Genomic DNA, 21400 nt, shown 5'->3' with positions numbered 1-21400 from the left:
GAGCCGCCGCGGCCCCCCACCCTCCTCCTGGCCCCCTCGCCGTCCCAGCTTAGCCTGCTGTACCCCTCGGCTGCTCTTTAAAACGGGGCGGGGGGGACGGGACGACGACGGACAGGGACACGGCATACGGCGATAAAATGAGGAGTAATGGAAGGAGCCCAGAGGGCTGGGGGCGGTGGGTCCGCAGCCCGCCCCGTCGGGAAAGCTCCGCTCCGGCAGCCGGGAGCACACGGACGGCTCTGCCAGTGCCGGGGGGGGGACACAGGGAAGGCAAAGGGAGGGAAAGCGGGCAAGGAGGGGAGGCCACGGGGCTTCAGCGGAGAGGGAACGACCAGTTAACGCATCCTCCCGCTCTTTAATTTTCTTTTTTATACGCTCCCCCGAAATATTTTTTTTCGGGATGTAAAAAGAGGAAAACCAGCTTTTCCTTTTCTTTCTTTCTTTCTCTTTCTCTGCGGGATTTTCGCAGGTACCTTCCCGTCCAGCGGTCGGGCTGGTTATTTGGCAGAGCTCACTAACTGGAGCGGTGGTTGTGTTTGCTTTTCAGCTTTGCCATGCCTTCGCAGGAGAAAGAGCAGTTTAAAGCCTTTAGAGAGATTGCTAATAGATGCCAGCTTCTTGCCTTTAGATTCTCTCCCAGCCCAGGAGGATTTAGGATGGGATTGGGAGACGAGACGCCATTTCAGGCTCCAAAACACCCTGTTTTAAAATGACTGCGGGTAAGAGGATTAAAACAATAATACCCTTCTCTTCTTGAAGGTTTTTTTTTCCCTCTCTCCCTCCTATAGAAAAGATTTCTTCTCCCAGAGCAAAACCGTTTAGACAGGAATTAAGGGAACAAGAAAGAATAAGAGGGGGGGAGAGGACCTTTTAATTTGAGCTTGATATTTTGTACAAATTCTGACCAAAAAAAAAAAAACCCCAGGGTCGGTCTGGCTCAGGACACCAGAAGGCTCCAAGTGTCACTTTCTTGGTTGTGTTTGTTTTTTTTTTTTTTTGTTTTGTTTTGTTTTTTCCCAGAGGTTATGGGGTACCAGGTGAATGTCCCGGGAAAGAGAAGGAGGGGGTGAATCTATTTATCTATTTCGATCTATTCCAGCCCTCGCTCCGCCGAAGTCCCGCTTGCTCCCCAGGAACGAGGGGAGCCCCTCGCGCTGCCCTTCCCCTGCACCTCTAATTAATAACCACCGGCTTTTGGTCAGGAAACCGATTGGGCGAAACTCGGCGCTTTGATTGCCGTTATCGCTTTTCGGGGGCGTTTTTCGGGGCGCCGTGCCCTGGCTGGCCTGGGCGCCACCCCGCAAAGCCCACGGGGAATCGCCGTCTTTGCTTTTTTGGGGTGACTCTGCAAAGGCATCCCCCCACACCCCGAGTTTGCAACCTGCACCTTCCCTACTCCGCTAATCACAACGAGTTGAAACGGGGGACGGCGGGGGGCAGCCAGGCGATGCTTCCCAAAATTCAGCGACGCCCCTGGAAGCCCCCCCTCGCCCCCCAAAGCCTGGCTGGGAGCAGCCCCGCGGACCTGTAGCTCGCAGGATCTGGGGCACAAACTGCAACCGCGGGGTGCAAAAATCCGCTCAAGTGACCGGCAAACTTTGCAGGGCTCCTCCGTTTAATGCAGCGGGGAAGGGTCTCCCCGTGTGCCGGGGGCGGGGGGCCGTGCCCGTCGGGGTGGGGGCAGCGCGTCTCCTCTCTGGTTTCTGAATTGTCGCTTGCAGCCCAGGCACAAAATCCCAGCCCCTCCGACCGCTATTTCACCATTGTCTTGCCTTTCTGCTCGCCGAGCTATTAAGCACGGGAGATTTTGTGATTGCTTCGATGAAAACCCCTTAGTTTTAATTCCCCCCTTTCCCCCCGAAGAATTAATAAGAGTTTCCCTCCGTCTTCAGAAAATCTTTCCGCGCTCTCCAGCAACGGGATTTCTGCTGTTTAACCAGCCCCTATAAATAAGTAATTGCGTTTAATTCAGCGCTTCTTCGCAGAAACGAGTAAATAGTGCATTTAGCGCAGCTCGGAAAACTAACCCCAGTTTGTCCGCACAACTGATTTATCACATTTACCCCCCGCCCCGAGGTATCGATGTGGGCAAAGCGTCAGGAAATCGGCACCAGTTGTGTCGGGATTACAGGGGTTTCTTCTCCCAAACGCGGGGAACCGAGGGAGGGATGCGGGCTGAGCAGGAGGGAAGGCGGCCCCGTCGAGGGGCGGTTTGCAGCGGGGGGGGGGGTGTCCCCCACGACCCCCGGCCCCGGTCCCGCTCCCTCCCGAGCCGCCCCGCCCTCCCCGGGGCTCCGCAAACTTGCGGCCGGCACCGGGTCCGACACCAAACCTCGGCTTGGCTGGGCGAGAAATGGCGATTTCCACCCCTGCCAATAAAATAACAACAACAATAACAATAACAATAGTTTAAAAAAAAAAACGGGGAGAAGGAGGCAGCAATCGGGCAATTTTTTGTGTGTAAGTTTTGCATGGCGGAACAAAATGAAATATGAAAATACATGAATCTGCCACCCCGACTTCATCCTGCACGACAAGACGGGGTGGGGGGAATTTGTTTGTTCACCAAGTAGAAAGCACATTTTAAGTTTCCGTGATATTAACGATAATATTTTGGCTAACTGGGTGGGTCTATACATGTACCAGAAAATCCACTTCAAAGACCATTTTTTATGTCTTTCCTAAGTGAACCGGGAATTCCAGGTTTCCGTGAAGGCTCTAAGCACCCTCACCTGCATGACGGGAAGGACAGCTGCTACTTTTCATTTGAAAACTGCTTTTTGGAAAAAAAAAAAAATCAGTGGGACGATCAGGGCATAATGTTGGAAGAAAATTGTGCTTTCCTCATTTTATTTAGAAACACATGTAATTTCCCTATCTCGGGTATTTTACACACACATCCACACACACACACGCACCCACACCCCACCCCACACCCACACCCCATCCCCGTACACACAGAATTGTGTGTCTGCATTTGCACAGAAATCGTGGCTGTTTCCTTCAGAACAACTAAAATCAAAGCCAAGCTGGTTATGTTTTAAACAGCTAATGCATTAACTCCCTCCTTCTCTCCCTCTTTGTTTTTTGTGAATTTTATCACACCTCTTGCCAGGACAGTAAACTGTGCTAGAGATGCGGACGTTTAATTTTATGTTGAATAAAGAGAAATAAAGCTCCATCCTTGGAAGATGGACAAGGAAGAAAATGCAAACACTGGCAAACCTCCTTACCCTGGATCTACGGCAGATACAGTGCAAGACCATTTCTACTTGCCTCAAATTATAATGGCAACAAGGTCTTAAAACAGCTACTTAACTAAATCAAGGCCACTTTGCTTGGTTTTGTTTTGGGTTGGGTTGTTTTTTTTTTTTTTTGGTATGGGGCATCTTTTGCGGGTTTGAAATGTCCCAGACATTGTCCAGTACTTTGTCCCCGACGCCAACCGCATTCGTGTGAGACCGAAAGGGGATTAACTTGTGAACTTTTAAAAATCAGAACTTAAATGAGAGGCAAATCTAGGCCACAGCTCATTGTGGGAACCGTTTCTTAAGCAATTAAAGCGAGAAGAAATTCCTCGCAGCCTTTTTCCTTAAAGCAGCTTTCTGAAGGATTTAAGGAGGACTAGTGTCCGGTCCATCAAGAAAGATTTAAACTGCACAGTGATATAGAAAATCTCCACTTGCTCTTATTTAAAGGGGCACTATCACCATTTCCATAAGACCCTTGACATTGTTTCTTTAATCTTGTTTATAAACTTAAACAGATTTAAAAGTTTTTTTTTCCCTCTTCCCTGCCTCCTTTTTTTCCACGAATTCATTGAAAATATATTTGATGCAGTATTTGAAAAGAGACCAAAACAGGCTCACTTTTAAGGATTTTCTGTTACTAAAAAGTCTCAAGTCACAGCTTGCTACATTTCTCCTTTTGCTCTTGGAGGTTTGGAGGAAAGCGAGCTTAGTGGGAAGAGGAATTTATATTTTTTTCCTCCGGGGTCAACTATGCAATAAAAGTTCCTTTCTCCCCAAGTTAGGAGGACACAAAGCACCTTTTCCCCCCAAAATCGACTCAAACCTCCATGCAACGTTTGCGGTTTAGCACATTTTCCCTTGGCTGAGAGCAGAATTATATCCTAAGCAGCCTCCTGCAATGTCAGGTTTCTTTCTTTTATTCCCTCCCTACTCTTTCTTTGCCCCACTACACTTGTGCGCTCTCCTTAAGTCCTGGCTGTTGTGGCTAGTTCCTACCCATATTTAGAGGTCAGCCAGTATTTCTTACAGCTTTTCCAATTTGAGCTACTTGGCAAGGTTTTCTGCACAGCATTAAAAAAATACCTGCTAACCTTATTCCAGCAAAACCAGTTGTTCCCCCTTAAGTCTTAAAAAGAAGAAGAAAAAAAAGAAAGTGAACACCTTGGAGTCACCAAAGCTTTTGGTGCTTATAGCTAATTAATAGCCCTAATGATATTTTTCCAAGTCCATGAATACATTATGTTTGCAATCCAAAAAGGCGTTAGCCCCATTCAAGGGTACTTCAACATCTGCTCATTTAAGGGCAATTAATCATTTTGATATATGGTTTAAAATTGACTGCTTCCAAGGGACTTTTTTTTTTGACAAGAATAACAAAGCAATTTGCCAGGAGCCATCTTCTGGACATGTTATTAGCAGAGCCTTCATCTTAAAGAGGGTTTAAAAAAAATCCTCAGATTTAGGTACCTGCTTTAAAGGGAACCCAACACCTTCTCTCTCCCGCTTGCTTTCTTACCCTTCCTCCAATTCTTCATCTAGCCTTTCATTCCTCTGACAAGAGTTAGAGATCTCGTCCATCTTAGACCTAAAGTTTAAACCTTGATTGCAGAGGCATGTGGGGTTATAATTTTGCCCCTCGAGGAGAAAGTGAGCTGAATATCACAAAATACAGAGCAAGCTCAGCTCCTCCTCCCATTTCCACTCTTCCTTAATTGTGATAATAACTAGTTCTATGTGTTTGAGTAAAAATGTTTCATATTCCCTCATTGGCCTCATCCTTCTCTCAAAAGCAGCCAAGGGAATTTCTTTTTTTTTTTGCTATTAACTGCAGTTTGTAACTGTAATAAGCTATTCTTTAGTTTAGCCTATTTTTAAAAAAATACCTGTAAGGAATCAAATCTACCAAGAGTATTAGGTGAAAACAGCCAAAGAGATCAATTTTTTCAGCCTCTGGTTCCTGGTAAAAGTGTTAGCTGAGAGAATGTAAAGGGGAAGTCTCTCCCGTGCAGGGAATTTAAAGTATAGTTATGACGGGCAGATCTACTTATTTATTTATTCAGTGAATCCCAGCTGTGTTCAGAGACTCCTGCCAAACTGGGGGCCTTTTCTAGCTCAGGAGCTGCAGATGAAGCGAGAAACAGGAGGGCATCCAGGGCAAAAAGAGATTCAGCGGGAAAGGTGAGAAGAAAAGGCAAATAAGTAGAGGGATGAAGTGCCCAGCACCACCTCCAGCGCCAGGGGCAGAGCTGGGAAGAGAGGCCTCGCTCGGCCGTGTCCCTGCCCTCCTGGGAGCGATGGCCTTCGGGGTCTGGCTTCCCATGGGGACCCTCCATGCCTGGACTGCTCTGTCGCAAAGGCACAGGTGGTTTTCTTCCTTTCTTTTCACAGGCTGCCTAGAAAGAATCAGCAAAACAGAAATTTTGCAATAATATACCAGAAATGTTCCTATTTGATTTAAAATGTTATTAATTTTCTTTTCTGACTTGATGCACCAAAAATTCCCTGTGTGTTAACACCTGGGATTCAGAGCCCTTTATCCGTGGCTTTCCTCTGGTCTGGGACCATCCAGTGCCCAAGCTACTCCTTGTCCTCATCCAATTTTTATCCATCAGTCTAAAGCCAGGGGAAATGTTATCATTTGCTTAAAAAAAGGTTATCTAAATGAGTGACGTTGGTTTAAAAAAACATCCCCCTTACAGAAGATTTGGATTTTGATCAGGAATTTGAAGCCACCCTCAAAATAACTAAATAGCCTGGAAAAAAAAGCCAACCAGGGTAGAAATGAGGGCGGTTCTGATTCAACTCTGCTGCTGCCATGCGTTGCAGTTGTAGCTTGGGTACGAGACATCTCCTTTCTCCTCTGAGGATGGAGCGCTGTGGCAGACGACATCTCGCAGGTCATGTGGGGGAGATAGCGTGAATGGGAGGTTGGACCGTCAACCACCACATGGCCAAAAAGACCTCTGGTAGCTCCTTGGTTTTGAGATCTTCTGAGAAAAATGTTCTTCTTCCCCCATAAGGCTCGAGTAATGACAATTTAATGTCATTCCAAACCCTTTGCTGTTGTATTTTGCTGAGAATCTTTTTTACAGAAAAAATACGATGAAACACCTGAAAATGCCCCACTGTTCAGTCAGGCCCACAGTCAGGAAGGCTTGAACACAGGCTGAAGGTTCAGCCCATCTCCTGCTGCCAGAGGAGGAACCCGGGAAGCTTGATCTGCCCAGTCCCTTTGTGAAGGGTAGGCAATGTAGTGTTTGGGGGTTTTTTGTGGCCGTCTCTCCCATGGATTAATTTAGGGGGAAATAATCTTTTGGGGCTTTACAATGGTCATACCAAAACCCGGTGTGAACAAATCCACCCACCCATCTTCACAGACATCCTTTATGGCCCAGGTCTGCCTGTGATTTTAATATTCTCCATGCTTGTCGGACGCATGGTAGGAAGCTGCCTCTCCTCTGACAGGCATTTCCTCGCCAGAAAATGCCTTTCCTTGCTTCTTTGAGAGGTGGGGAGCTCTCCACGTGGCCGCTGTGCTCTGGTTTGTTATTTACACCCTGATGGGACTCGTGGAAAGTGGGGTGTGGGTGTGGAGGGAGGCTGTGACAGGGATGTTACAGCTCCTGGAGCCGGTTCTCCAGCTCCTGGAGTGCTGGAAATGTTATCCAAGCAGAACAGAAACTCCAGAAAGTTGCTTAAATTCAGGTCCTGCCTATGGGCTTGGCATGGAGAGACTCTGTTTCTTCTAGAGAGAGCCCCATCCCACGCGAGTAGCAGAGGAAACTCAGTCTCTGCTTTGCTTGCCTTTGCAGCGCCCTGTGATTGAGGCAGCTGCCATTAGCTTTGGGGATTTTTTGTTTGTTTTTAAGAGCACAAGGTAAGTCCATAAGAGGATTTGCTTTCTCTGGGAATGACACGATGAACCTTCCTGTGTGGGTACAGGTAATGTAAGAAGTTTGAGGAAACGAAAGAGTTTCTGACCCTGATTTTCCTGAACCCTTAAGCCGCTGTAATAGCCCTCCATTTCCTTAGCTGAGGTCTAACTCTGCACCGTGGGATGCTCTGAATCCAACATCGCCGTCTAGCTGTGGTTTATCCTTTAGAGCACTGATTCTGCTTATCCTTGGGAGAGAGATTACTCTTGCAGCTTGGTTGCATCTAAGTGTGGACCCAGGCCCAATGTATATTGAGAGTTGGATTATGTCAACATCCCATCACTGAGGAGCTTTGCCATCAGGACTAAAGATTTGGCCCTTACCTAACACATCAGACCCAGAACTGGATCTCCCCAACCATCTTTTCAGAAAGAAGTCCAGATATTGGTCTCGTAGACATCAGCGCAAGCTCTGCCTGTCCTGGCAGAGAGGCTGGACACAGTTCAGCTCTGTTTCGCTAGTGTAAATCCAAAGTAATTTATTCAAAAGCGATGATATTTATCTAGATTTACATCATTTAGCACTAAGTTTGGTCCTTCAGTAACGGATGCTCAAATGCATGACTGCATTTATTTTGTACCTACCTCTGAGCAAAATGATAGATATGTTTCCTGGGGGATAAAATCCATCTCCCAGGCACAAAGCCGGGCTAGCTGTGTTTTCCGCAGGAGAAATTTCAAGGACACAAGAGGGCTGGGGAAAACCAACTCTTCCTCCCAGATCAGGAGTGTGGCCCAGTGGCCACCTCCACTGACACTTGTGCAATAGTGGCTCCAGCCCTCGCGTTGCATTTTGAGCACCCAGAGGAAGCGTTTCAACCCAATTTCCCTGCACTGGTCCCCATTGTGGGGATGCGTTGGCTGCAGGCACCAGCCAAGCTGACCCACCACAATGCCATCTCCTGTGCCACCCCACCGCTGCGGTGGGTTTCTCCAAGGTGGGGACAAAGGAGGGGAAAGGAAAACGAGCCCCGCTTAGTTTTGGGTAACACATGACATGAAATATGTTAGGTAAACACCTTATTAGAAATGATTTGTCATCCCTCTGCCTCTCTCAGCTGCATGTAACTCTATCTCCAGACTATTATAGTATCAAATATATTTTACAAGAGTTTTACCTACAGGTGACTTGCTCTTTATTACTGGATGTAGGCAAAATCAATACTTTAGTAACTAGAAGATCATTTATTTTGCTTTTTGAAACATTTTTCAACAGCAGGAGAGCAGCTAAACCCTGCGAAACTATGATTAAGAATCACAAACTCTACCTTCTATTCCTTCTCCCCCTCCTAACCCATTTATTGACTTAAATAGGTAATTTCCAAACCCGGAACATCATCCTGAACAGCCACTGCTGGTGCAGGGTTTTCTTTTTTTTTTTTTTTCCCTTGCAGACAGATAATTCTTTAAACTTGGGTAATTTCAAGGGGGAATCAACGTAATATAAATGTACCTGTCAGTGGTTGAAATAGAAGCAGATTCTGGCCTTTCAATAAGGCCACTTCTGCAGTCCCACACTGGGGAAAAATCAAAAATTGCTGGGAACAGATAATGCATTCCTCCAGCTCCGCAGCCCTGATGGAGTTCAGTCAGGCCAAATACCCTGGCTGCTTTTATGTGTTTATTTTACTTTCTGATTTGTTTTGAAGGTCATATGATGCAAAGATGTCGGAGAGAAAATGCTTGTTGTTTGGGGAGGTTTGTCCTTAAGTCACAGCGCTCTGCTGCTGGCGAGTGCCCCGCAAGGAAAGGAAAATTCAGCCTTCAGATGCACAAGTGGGCAGAAACAGATGACATCTGTATCCCACATCAGCCTGAGGTTTTACTCACCCTCATGTGACCTGAGGAGACGGGCATTCCCCCATGCAGAGGTGGAGAAGAGCGGCCGGGCACCGGCAAGCACGAGGAGGAAAAACCTTCCTCCAGAGGAACAGCTCTTCAAGCATCTTTTGCCCACCCTGGGATGCACTTCCCACCCATCCCACCACCTCTAGCCACTCTGCAAACTGCTGGTCCAACGACACCCCGTAACATGGTCGCTTTGGGGTCAGCCAGCCCACCCAGGGTCCCGTCCTCACCTCATGCTCTCTTCCAGCAGCAGGAGCGGGATGCCAGCTTTAAGGAGCTTCCAAGTCCGTAGGGTATTATCTGCATCTCCTGGTTTGTGAGCTGCTGCTGAGACCTTGTACCTGTGTTTCACCCCAAAAGGATGGAAAAGCCTTGGGCATCTTGCCAGTTTGCACATCTGAAGGGAGAGAAAAGGAGCAGGAGGGCTTGCTATGAGAACTGATGAATAATTTTCGTGTCTGCCCCCTGAATGCACCGCCTTCCAGGGGGAAAATGTACACTAAAATATCACCACTGGAAAAAAAAAAACAGAAACAGAGGTGGGTCCAGTTTTTGGGTTGGTCCACTTTGAATTTGAATATTTGGGATTTTTTTTAATGGTTGCAAAACATGTACTTACAAGTCAAGAAAAAGAAAATTAAATTGTATTTCCCAACAGAACATCGTTGTCAGAGAGCTGTATTTCTGCCATGTGGGCCCACACTGGTTTGGTGTTTCTGGGAGACTACACCTCCCAGAAGGCATTGTACCTACGTCTAGTTGACTTTTTTGGTGCATCAAGGGAACCTGCCTGACCTGCGGTCCAGCACTGGAAATGCAGCTTGGCTAGAAAGCAGGAGCTGCAGAAGAGGTAAACTGGGCTGTAAAGCCCTAAGTGAATCAGAGAGACATGGAACTTCATGTTTGATTTTCTTATGACAAAGCAAAGGAAAAACCAAAACAGAACAGATTTTCAGAACACTGAAATGTTATTCTTTTCCCCTAAAAAATTAAATGCTTTGATGTTTCCAAGTGTACTTCTTCCACTTCTTGTTATTCCACAAGAAACATGAAATCTCCGGTTTCCTTATCTCTATTTTGGACTGAAAAAGTGTCAAAACAGCTGGATTTCCCTCGGAGAGGTGTTATGAATCTCACTTGGCTCAAACTGCTGTTGTTATTTCTGATTTCAAGCCTGAGAGATGAAATGGTGAGGGGGCCATCTGAGGAGTTAGGAAGATGAAAACGCGGCTGTGTAAGGGGGCAGGCTCACAGCAGGGCTGAGCGTGGCTGGAGCAGACCGGCGGTTGACAGACCTTGGCTCAGCATCGGTGTCCAGTCGGATGGAGCCTGGCTAGTGAGAGCCCATGGTGCATCTCCCCTGGCTTGGAGAAATCTTGCTTTATTCATATAACACCACTTTCATATTGTTCTTCGGGTTTTTTTTCTCAAATGTTGACTGTATCCGTTAGTCGTAATGGTTTAAACAAAGGTCATTTGGCTAATATGCTATCATGGTTATTTTTCCTGCATGGGCTCAGTATCCCTTTGGTTTTAACAAAACTTCTCAACCATCTATTAGGTATCAAGTCAAGAGAGCAAAGGTGTTTGCTTAAAGACATACATATGCACATATTTCATAGAATCATAGAATATTTTGTAAAAAATCTAGTCTAAATCTACCCCCTTTAAGTTTAAAACCATTACCCCTTGTCCTATCGCTACAGGCCCTACCGAAAAGTCTGTCCCTCATCTTTCTTATAAGCCCCCTTTAAGTATTGAAAGGCCACAATAAGGTCTCCCTGGAGCTTTCTCTTCTCCAGGTTAAACAACTCCAGCTCTCTCAGCCTTTCTTCATAGGAGAGGTGTTCCAGCCCCCTGATCATTTTCGTGGCCCTCTTCTATACCTGCTCCAACAGGTCCGTGTCTCTTCTGTGCTGAGGACTCCAGAGCTGGACGCAGTACTCCAGGTGGGGTCTCACCAGAGCGAGTAGATGTTCAAATACATGCACAAGTGCATGTGTATAACCTACACTCTCCAGATTATATTATTTATCATTTGGAATGTCTTTTGATAAAGTCACAGACTCAATTGATTTTCCAGAAAAATCTGATATAATAGTCTGCTACTGACAAGAGGGATTTTTAGGTTTCTTTTTAATAGGTATTACCTCTTAATTAAATCTAATTCCCTGTTTTGAAGAGAAGAGCCTGTTTCCCTCACTCCCTATAAGCAAGGATGCTGCTTCTTTCTGGCACAGCTACGCAGGCTCATACACATGGGGGTTCACAGGGCGAGGAGCCCCCAGACCCCACAGCCCAATGTGGTGCCTCACGTGTATTCTCACAGCTTTGCTACAAGGGCTGTGGGTATCAAGGCACGACCCTGTGTCCCCCAGAATAAATAAAAAGCAGGGGGATGTACATAAATTGCCACAGGATGGAAATAAGTTGCCTGTCAGGAGTTTTGTTGGATTTGAGGAGTTTTTTTTTTTTCCCTGCCACTTGTTCCTGCTTTTGAAACGATCTTGTCATGCGGGAGGGCTTGGCAAGTGCAAAGCCCCTTTGTGTTTTGATTTGGGTAGGGGTAAATCTCCTATATGTATAAAACCTCAGGTTTTTGGAGGTTCTCCACCTCCTGCCAAATAAACCAGGCTGTCCACTAATGCTTGAAAGGTCTGTGGGCAGGGGAAATGACGTGCCAGCACCACTTGGTGCCTGGTCTTGATTTCTTTCTATTTAAAGCTGTTTTGCAAGGATATCGTTACGTGGGGCTTTTCCACTTTTTCTGTATCATCTCAGACTCATGGCAGAGCTGGCCCAGGACCTGGCTCTGGCCCATGGGGACATCTCATCGGCACATGCGAAGATTTAAGCATTTCCCAAAGGTGGGAAGGCTGAGGACCGCCAGCCCCTTGCACGGCTGGCTGGTGTTTGAATAAATTAGATGCCCTCATCTCCCGATGCTGAACACCAGCATGTCTGGAACAACGCTGTGGCTTCATTTCATCAGGGTTTGCTGCTGACGGCCCAAGTTTCACCCGGGAGAAATGTTGCCCAAGCTATGCCGAGGTCTTGCCTTCCCTTCGCCTTTCTTTTGGCCACCCCAGCCGAATTTCGCTCATTTTGGAGGAAAGTCACCAGTGGGAGGCTGGGAGGTGGTGGTTCAGGCGGTCTCACCCCCTCCACTCCACCATCCACCGTTCCCACTAGAGGTCTGGCCATCTCGCATTCACAACGTGTCCAGCAAAGTTTGTGTCAGGGGGTTTAAACTTTAGATTTGTGTGACCAAGGAATTCCCAATTCTGTTGCATGTGTTCCCCTGTCTCTCCCTCTCCCCCCCGTCTTTCTCTTGGCTGTGAAACAGCACAAGGAGACTCTTTGTATGCTCCTAATCCTGAAGCAACACAGCTTTAGCAACATCCAGGGATAAAAGCACCATCAAACCACAACTTTATGGGGGCAAATCTCCTCTAATCCCTCGCTTTAGCTAAACAAAGCTTCTTGCCCTAATCCGCTATCGCTTTAAAAAAAAAAAAGCTCAGATTTTGTTTTTAGTAAGAAGATGATCCAAAGGACTAATTTTAAGAGAGACTAACCAACTCTGACAGCTTTTAAAATAGACGACAAGAAAATAGATGCAAACTTCCCTCTCAATTCAAGGGTTTTCAGGCTATGCAATAAGAAAAATATCCAGGGTTTAACTGCTTTCCTTTAAGCTCACTCTTATTGTATTAAATGCTCTGACCAACTCAGATTCAAATCACCAGGCCTAAATGCCATTTGATCTTTAAAAAGAGAGTTAAAAAGTGTGCATATTATTCCCAGGAAGGCAGTCCAAGGAAAATCAATTATCATAAACAAGGATTATATTACACACACAGTCAATATGGAAAAACAAACACGATGCTGATAATGGGCTGTTGAAGTGACTCACATCTGAAGCCACTTTGCATTAAAGGTAGTTCTTTATTAATTTAAGGATGGGTGTGTGTAAGTATGGTAGCGAGGAGTAATTGAGCTTTTAAACAGTCAGGCCAGCTTTCACTCCAAACCTGAACCAAATCTTGACTTTTTCTTCCTTTTTTAAATTTTCTTTCTTGCGGAAAGTAGAAGTGTTACAGTTTGGCTTGGGGCTTTAAGTGTGTGTGTGGTTTAGCGCTGCTTGGCTTCAGATGTGGGAAAACACTGGGCTCAGGGGAGTCATGGGGAACCACTGTGGTCCCCTGGGGACCCCGCTGGTTTGGGTCTCAGCAGTGAGCAGGTGTCCATCTCATCTCTCCTTGGGTGCTGCAGGAACCCAGGTAAACCCATTGATTTCTTCTTCTGGTTTATATCTCTACACTTGGCAGGGTGGAACTTTTCGGGTTTCCTTTAGTGTCTAGTCTGGCAGCTATCAGTCTCCCTGGAGGATAAGGAGGATGAATAGTGGGGTTGTTACAGCATCATGGTTTCATCCTTACTCGTGCTTTGCTCCGGGGGAGCAGGAGAAATCTGCACCCACATTTTTCCGTCACGTCCGATACAGCCTGAACACCTTGCGGATGTGAGGAGGGGGGCATTACCATGGCTTTGCCCCCTCAGTGCACCTGGGCAGGGAGGAAGAGATGGACAGGGGTGCCCACCCGTCCACTCCCATGCTGTGACTCTGCCCCAGAGCAGGGATGGGACCTTTTCTCATCACAGATCCTTCCTTCAAGCTGGCTAGGGAGCAGCAAAAAACCAAAAAAGTGTTTCTGTCCCCAGAGGAATTCCAGAACTTTGAAATGTGGTTTGGTGCAAATCTCACTGGGAAGTCAAAATTATGTGTGGATAATTTTGGCGTCGTGACGTCAAAGGACGTGAGTAAATACCGAATACGGCACGAACAGGGTATTAAATAAAACTGAAGCTGCGGGAATATCTTGACATAACATAAAACTAGAAGTTAAATAAAGTGAGGAAACTCCCCCCCAAGTGGAAACTTGCTGAAATGAAGCACTTTTGATGCTCAGTGCGCTGAGAGAGTCTGGGCACATTCTTTGGATGTTTTCCCATTATGAAAGGTTGTCGAGCGAGACATGTTTTCGCCACGTGTTGGCTGATCACAGCCAGATGGGGAGCGGTTCTGCCTGAAGCGTTCAGAGTATCCCCCATGGACCCAGCTCATGAGGGATGCCCCAAACCCCTCCCTGCTGCTGCTCATCCCAGCCTGCACCAACAGCCATGGACCCCATTTCACCTTTGAGGAAACCCACTGATGACCTCCAAGATGCTCTACATGGTGATACCCTGTGTTGGCATTGCACCCACCGGCCACACTTGACCCACTGTGCATCGGTGAGAAGGAGCATGTTTCCCTGTGGCCCCCAGCTGCCTGGGTGCGGGAGCGTTGTTCTCGACCAGAGAGACGTGTATAATCTTTGGCTAAGCTCCCCCAAGACCCCCGGCTTCCCTCTGCTCAGCCACGCTGAAAGGGCCCTTTTGAAGTCTGCCCAGTGTCGTGGGGTGTGTTTGCCCACGGAGGGCACATGAAACTGGTAAACACCATTTCTGGATGAAAATCTCCAAAGTCCATATCCTTTCAGCTTGAAAGTTTCCCTTTCTCATTGACCTGTGCCCAGAAGTGACTCCTGATTTGAATAGCAAATAGTAGCTGTCTTTCCCTCCACAGCTAAGCCGTTTTCTTTTCTTCCTCCCAAAGCGAGGTGGGATCTTTTAATGATGCCCTTGAGAGCAGCCGTGCCGCTGCGGAGGGGAAGGGGAGGCAGCAGAGATGGCAGGTGCTGAGTGGAGCCCCCATCCTGGCTCGTGCCTTTGATGGACCTGTTTTTTTCTCTGCAGACCCAGGCAATGGTGGTTTTCCACCAGGTAACGATGACCCTACAGAAATGTCGTGTCACAGGGCTGGGATTTTTCAGAAGCAGCCTTTGGTTTGGCCATGACGACATTGGACCACTTGGCAATGGATTGATTTTACAGCATTTCGTGTCACCTGCTGATTTTGTTGTGTATTCAGCACCAGACTTGGAATAGGCAAACCCCAGTGGAGGAGAAGGATGATCAGTAGGAAACTTTAACATTTTGAACCCCAGAGCATCCCCAGAGCAAACGTACACTCCCCTGTCCCAGCCCCACACTGCAGGACAGGGATGAGCCAGTGGGTCAGGGCTAGCTGCCCATGATCAGGTCCAGGAGATCAAGTGTCAGGTGGGACGAAGCTTTTGAAAGGCAAAAACTGGATTTTTTTTCCATTCTGCTTCTCCTTCCCATTGGCCTTTGGGAAAGCTGTGATTGTCACATGCCCTGGGGGATGCAGCCCTGAGGCTGTGGGCTCTGCCTTTCCCAAAACAGCCGCGGGAAGTTAGCAGGTAAAAGGGGCTTGAAAGAGCTCGGCTGAGAGTTGTGGAGGTAATGGGATGTTTTCTGTCCCTCTGACAGAGCAGCCTGGGAGAGTTTCCACAGGTCACTGGTACTTTGCCTTTTCCGTGCTCTTCCACTGGAGCGGGACAATGGGGAAAGCGCCTTCATTTGCTTTTGTGCTAATGAAGTCAAACAAGCATCAGGGAATTTGCACTGGGGCTCTGTCTTAGGGGTTTGATCTGTATTTAAAAAAAAAAAAGACATTTCTTTGGGTAAAGCTTATCCCAAAAAGCATCTGGTGGACTGAGGGCATCTCCTCTGTTTTCAAAAGTTGGGTAGCGACTGGGAGTGGGAGGGGTTTGTCCCTTGATTTGGATTTGAATCTATATTTTTTTCCTGTTCAGAGAGAAGTGGTGGGATGTGGGAATACCTGGTTTGAGCTCATTGCTGGTAATCAACCTGTTCACTGAAAAATAAGTTGCAAAAGCCTGCAGCCCAGCCGACAATCCCATTTGTCCTCCACCTTTAAATCTCCAGGTCCAGGAGCCATGTGATGGTGCCAGACTCTCCACTTCGACTTTTAATCAAGCTGCAGAAAGGGACCTATGTATCATTTTAAAAGTCTGAAAACCAGAAAGAAAATGTGAGACATTCTGCTTTATTTTTCTTTCTTATCTCCTGACTTAAAAGTCTGAGCTATGGACAAAGGCACTGAACAACCTGGTGGGAACATTTTGAGGCTTAATGCAATTATTCAGCATGCTGAGATATTTTGTAAGATTGTAAAATCCACTCCTTTGTTGTCTATATGAACCTGGCTGAAATCTGTGGAGTTCACTGTATTGCTACTACTGTGATATCACTTCTATTTTTCACCCTAACGAAGCGACTGGGAACAGAGTTTCAGCCCCAGTTTTGAGTCTGGAGCCCAGAGCATCCAGCTCTCTTCATCAGCCTTTACTACTCTCTATTGCTTATCTTAACATTTGAAGTGAATAGCTCATAAAACCCCCTGCAAACAGCAGGCAAGCAGCAAACCCAAACATGTCCCCATTGCAGCAAATGCTGGAAGAAATAAATTTAGCTGAAAAATCCCTGTCTTGGTTTTTTGTTATATTTCTTTCTCTTGGATAAGGCAGAAGAAGGGGGAAAAATTAAAATCCCTTGGTTGCAAAAATGCCTTCAGTCAAGTTCTCTCTCTTACTGACAGCTCAGTTCCAGCTACAGGAGTCTTAATGATATTTTGGCCATAATACCAAGAGAAGCAAGAAAGCCCCTTCAGACACCGGGAGCTTTCACCCGATTGGAGCAGTAAGTAGACAGCTGAAATGTATCTTTGAACTCGGGCAGGGAAAAATAGTTTGTGGCAGTGTCCCTCCTCCTCCCCGCATTCATCTCGCCGCATGGGCACAGTGGGTGCTGGTGGCACGTGTGCCCGGTGGCTCGGGGCTGTCCCCCGCGAGGAGGTTAGGAAGGGAGGATGCTGGCTTGGTGCTAGCTGGTGCTCCTCTTGTGGGGGGATCTATATCCTTCACCTGGCCTCGAGGTGCATTGGTAGGATGCAGTGGGGGATGCCTTCGGCCTTTTTTATTGTATGGGTTGTGCAGGTGTCCCATGGCTGCAAACCTCACTCTGGTCACCAGCAACATGCATTTCCAAAGGTTCCTATGGAAGGAAAGCAGCTGGACTTCCCCGGCCAGCAACCAGTGTCACCGGTGCCTGTCCCAGCAGGCTGTGACACCTTATGGGCTTAAACGTTGGAGGTTTGTTTTAAATTGAGGTTGAGCTAGGGGAGAGGGATCTGTTGTCCTCTTAAGTGTGGGTCTTCCAGGGTCTCCAGCTCCCCAGTGGTCCAGGTGGACTTGTCTCCTGCCCTACAGCTTGGATCAACCTCACTAAGCCCTCAGCAGTTGTGTCTGGCAAATGTGACTGATCTCGTACCCCAGATTTTGGAGTCAGGGACTTATACTCCTTTTTTCTGCTGCTGACAGCAAACCTGCAGACTGTTTCTGATGGTGACCCTGTCCTTGGAGCAACCCTAAGGCAATACAGGACTGTCCTTATGGATGTCCAGCCTTGTGGGGACAAAGGCGAAGGGCATCACTGTGGAGACTGTGTGGCTCCCCCCTGCACCTCTGCCCTAAGAGGATCTCGGAGACATCCCCTCCTCTGCCCACCCCTTCCTAGTGTCCTCCTCAGGGTTGAAGACAACCCCAAGCAGTCTGGGAAAGATGCTTAGAAGTGACACCCTGGCGCTTCCTGATGCCAGCCCTGTGGCTGCTGGGCGCTGTCTCGCCCGTGCTGGGTTTGGCAGCCAACCGGGACGCTCAGTTAACAGCCCATCCGTAGAAGTGAAGTGTCGTACTCCCAAGGCTTTGGGTGCTCAGTGAAAGTAATTTTCAAAAATGATCTTTTACCCCTTAATCAAAGTCTTTATCCATATGTTTTAGTTGCCTTTAAACCCCAGCTGGAACTGTTTGCAGATCTCTCGGCTATTGGCTGATCCTAAGTAATAAGCACTAATGTTTGAGCTTCAAAATCACTTGCAAAGTTGCAGTCTGGTAAAGCCATCTGGTTGAAATCTGTCAGTATTTATTATCCACTGGAAGTTTCTCTCTGGACAGCTCTGATGCTGTCTCTCATTATCATGGAGAGCTGATCATATTAAACTAATTACAGGGAATAGCTGATGACAAGTTCCTCTTTAATCTGCAATCTTTTTTTGAATCAGAATTAAGGTCATTCTCCAAGGCCTTGATTTTGGAAACTCCCTGGCAGCAGTTGTTAGCTAGGTTAAAATATTTACAAATCCGTATATCTTCTGTTGCTCCTGTTAGGAATAAATAAGCAGGGATTTGTTAGTTAGGCTTAAATTCACCATTGTTTTAGAGGTACTAAGTATTGTTCCCATGTACTGCTTGCACCACGTGGGGTGGATAAGAGGGGCTTTCACACATTCAAGCTTGCCAAGTCAATTTTTCTTAGTCAATGTTAGGCTGCCTTTAAATCAACATAATTTGTTTCCCATCCCTGGACTTGGACATACCAGGAGAGTGTCAGTTTGGTCTGTAGGAGCAATGAAACAAAACTTTCCAGGCTACTAATGCTTCCTTAGCACCAGGTTGTGAACTGAAAACAGCCTCTGTGCAGACTGGTCCCTGCCTGCATCCTTAAAGGCACCTGCAGGCAGATGGGGCAGCTTGTGGGGCCAAGGTCGGGCAGCTCAGGTGAACCTCCTGATCGGGAGGTTTGTGCCCCTGCAGTAAATGGCAAATGGACTGGAAGGAGTCACCGAGACCTGGGGACAGCTGGCTTTGGCTCAGCCTTCCTGGTCCTCTTGCTTCAAGTTTCCCTGGAGCTAAAGACAATCCCTTATGGGGAGGTAGGAGGGAAATCTTGGTGTATTCCTTTCAGGGTTGGAATCCATTTGCTTTGGATAACACTTTTTTTCAGTTGTTAGCTGACTATGTCCAAAGTTTGGAGGACCCAGGTCCACCCCTTTCCATTGCCTTCAACAGTCTAATGTTACACCTGCTGTCCACATTCTGCCGTGAGACCTGGATAGCAGCTTCCTCTGCCATGACAGGTTAACTTCTCACCTGCATTTTTCGTCCCATGTGGATTTACAGGAGATGAAGAGTTTGCACCTTAATGTTTATAAAGCCTGGCGAGGACACTGCTTTCCAATTACCTCCACACTTTAAAAATTATTTTCCTGTAATATGATGTAATTTATAGTTTGAGCTTACTGCCAGGTCCCTAGGATGTAACTTGGTATGACTGCCTCCATCCATGCAAACAGGAGCAACTAGAGTCCTTCCCTTAGGGCTTACTCAAATACACTATATTTAATAAGAGTTAATCCCTTTAACACAGTTGCTGGCCTTGCCTTTAAAAATTGGATTAAGACTGATGCACTATAGAGAGTTTTTAATGCCAATGAACTCAACCTGTTCTAGAAAATGGAAGTTGTAAACATGGTACATATGCTAAGATCAGCCTAACCCTAGGAATTGGCCTTGGGAAGAGCTGCACAATGGGCTTTGTCACACCTTTAACTCGGCAGGACCTGAAGGCAAATCTGCAGACAGATGAGCAAGGCTATGAAAAGTTCAGCTGATTCTCTGCCACTCTCTGAGAGGCATAATTAAATGGCAGCTAGGCAGAGAAAACACTTCCAGTGCAAGTGTCCTGAGGAGGAAAAGCACCAGCACTAGGAGACTGGAGAAGCCAAGCCCTAGAAGTGATCTTAAGACTGAGTAAAACTAATGCAGATCTGAATATTACTGAAAAGGAAAAGTGGAGCAAATACAGTGTGTGTGTGTGTGGTGATTGACAAAGGGTTGTGAGACCTGTGGGTTAAAAAGAGCTGTAGAAGAAATAGTTCTTATTCTCCTAGAAATGGCTTTGAGAAAAGATCCTAAGCTCCATCCTTTTGGGTTAATTTTCTGAAAAGTTTAGAGATTCTTTTATCCCATATTTGGGGACAAAGTGTTTTACCTATAAATTTTAAATGTAAGTATGTATTCAGGTTTGAGCTTGAAGGGATAAATGAAGGTTTAGCCCTTACTTTTCACTCAGGCTTGTTTCCTGAAGTCTAATTTACTCCCCTCCACAGCACTGAAGTTTTCCATCTGATCTCTTTTTCAGAGCAATAAGAAAAAGAAAATGAACTAAATGATTGTATACATGCCTGGATCTCAGACCACTTATGTGCAAATGCAAATAGGGCAGGACGGAGGCTGTCCGGTGGACAACACCCAGACTCCATGACACAGTCGGGACTTGTGAACAGGGCTGGGCTCCCGGTACTGAGCAAGGCTGTACCGAAGGGCAGCCAGGACTTGGCTTGATTTATTTCCTCCATACCTTTCATGCTATTTCTAATGTCCTTTACTCTCCAAAGGAGTAAGGGGAGAGAGGTGTTTGCTTAGCCTCCTCTGTTTGCCCCATCATTTGTAACAGGAAGCCATAAAATTAAACCCAGGATATCTCTAGCCTACTGACAGGCATTGGCAATCGCAGATCCTTTCCCCTAAATGGAAGGGGCAGTTCATTGACACAAGCAATTGCCAGACTGCAGTGGCATTTGGATGGGGATGTGGGGGGGAAAGGAGTAAGCAGACCTGGGGAACTCCAGCTTGACATAAAAAACAACGTGATGGATAGTCCGCAGTGACCATTGGCTCCAGTGGCTGGAGGACAAGAGAAAAAAAAAAAAGCAAGCAAGAAAAAAAACCCCAGGACAAGCAATCTGCAACCAGCCTAGGAAGATTACTGCCATAAAAGCAATGCTGGAAGGGGCTAGTTATCAAGTGGAAAACAAGAAAGTACAACTAGCTCCCCAGTCACCAGATTTAGGGGACTCTGGTTGGAAGGTTCATACTCCGGTGGGCCATTAGAGCAGAAACAGAAATGGATGCAGTAATCCAGAACATATTGAGTCTCTAGGTTACCATGAAATATAATGCAGGGAGAAATGAATTATTTTCCAAGGGAAGCTGTAGAAAGCACATATATAGACTTTTTTTTATTGGAACTGTGTTATCAACAGTCTCTCTTAATAGTCGAAAACAGCTTCTTATGTTTTTTATAGAGTTTTAAAGATCCCCTTGGACGTGTCTGGAGGGGCTGGACGGGGGGAGCTGCAGGCAGAGAAGGGAGTGGGGGAAGACGAGAAGGGAGGTAAGTGCCATCAGAGTGAGCACGGTGCTGATTTCTTTGGGCTGTCTCAGCATTTGGGTATGGTGCTGCATTATGTTAATTTTGCCCCATTCCTTGCACAGAGATAACAATACACACTGTCTTGGTTACATGAAGAGCCTAGCTGGCCTGGGCGTTTTCCTTTGCAAGAGGGTGGAGCAGTATGTCTCCAAAAAATAGATGGACATCAAAAAATGTGCCTTAATGCTGTTTGTACCCACCCTAGAGTACCCACAGGGGATGGTAGAAAAGCAGATGGAGGAGCCCATGGAGAGCTAAGCTCCTCCAGATTTTGAAGGTTCAGGATCATCTCCTTGTTCTTCTAAGCCCACATGTAAAGAAT

This window comes from Aptenodytes patagonicus, chromosome 5 (genome assembly GCF_965638725.1).
Source record: "Aptenodytes patagonicus chromosome 5, bAptPat1.pri.cur, whole genome shotgun sequence".
NCBI lineage: Eukaryota > Metazoa > Chordata > Aves > Sphenisciformes > Spheniscidae > Aptenodytes > Aptenodytes patagonicus.
This window is presented reverse-complemented; position numbering follows the sequence as displayed.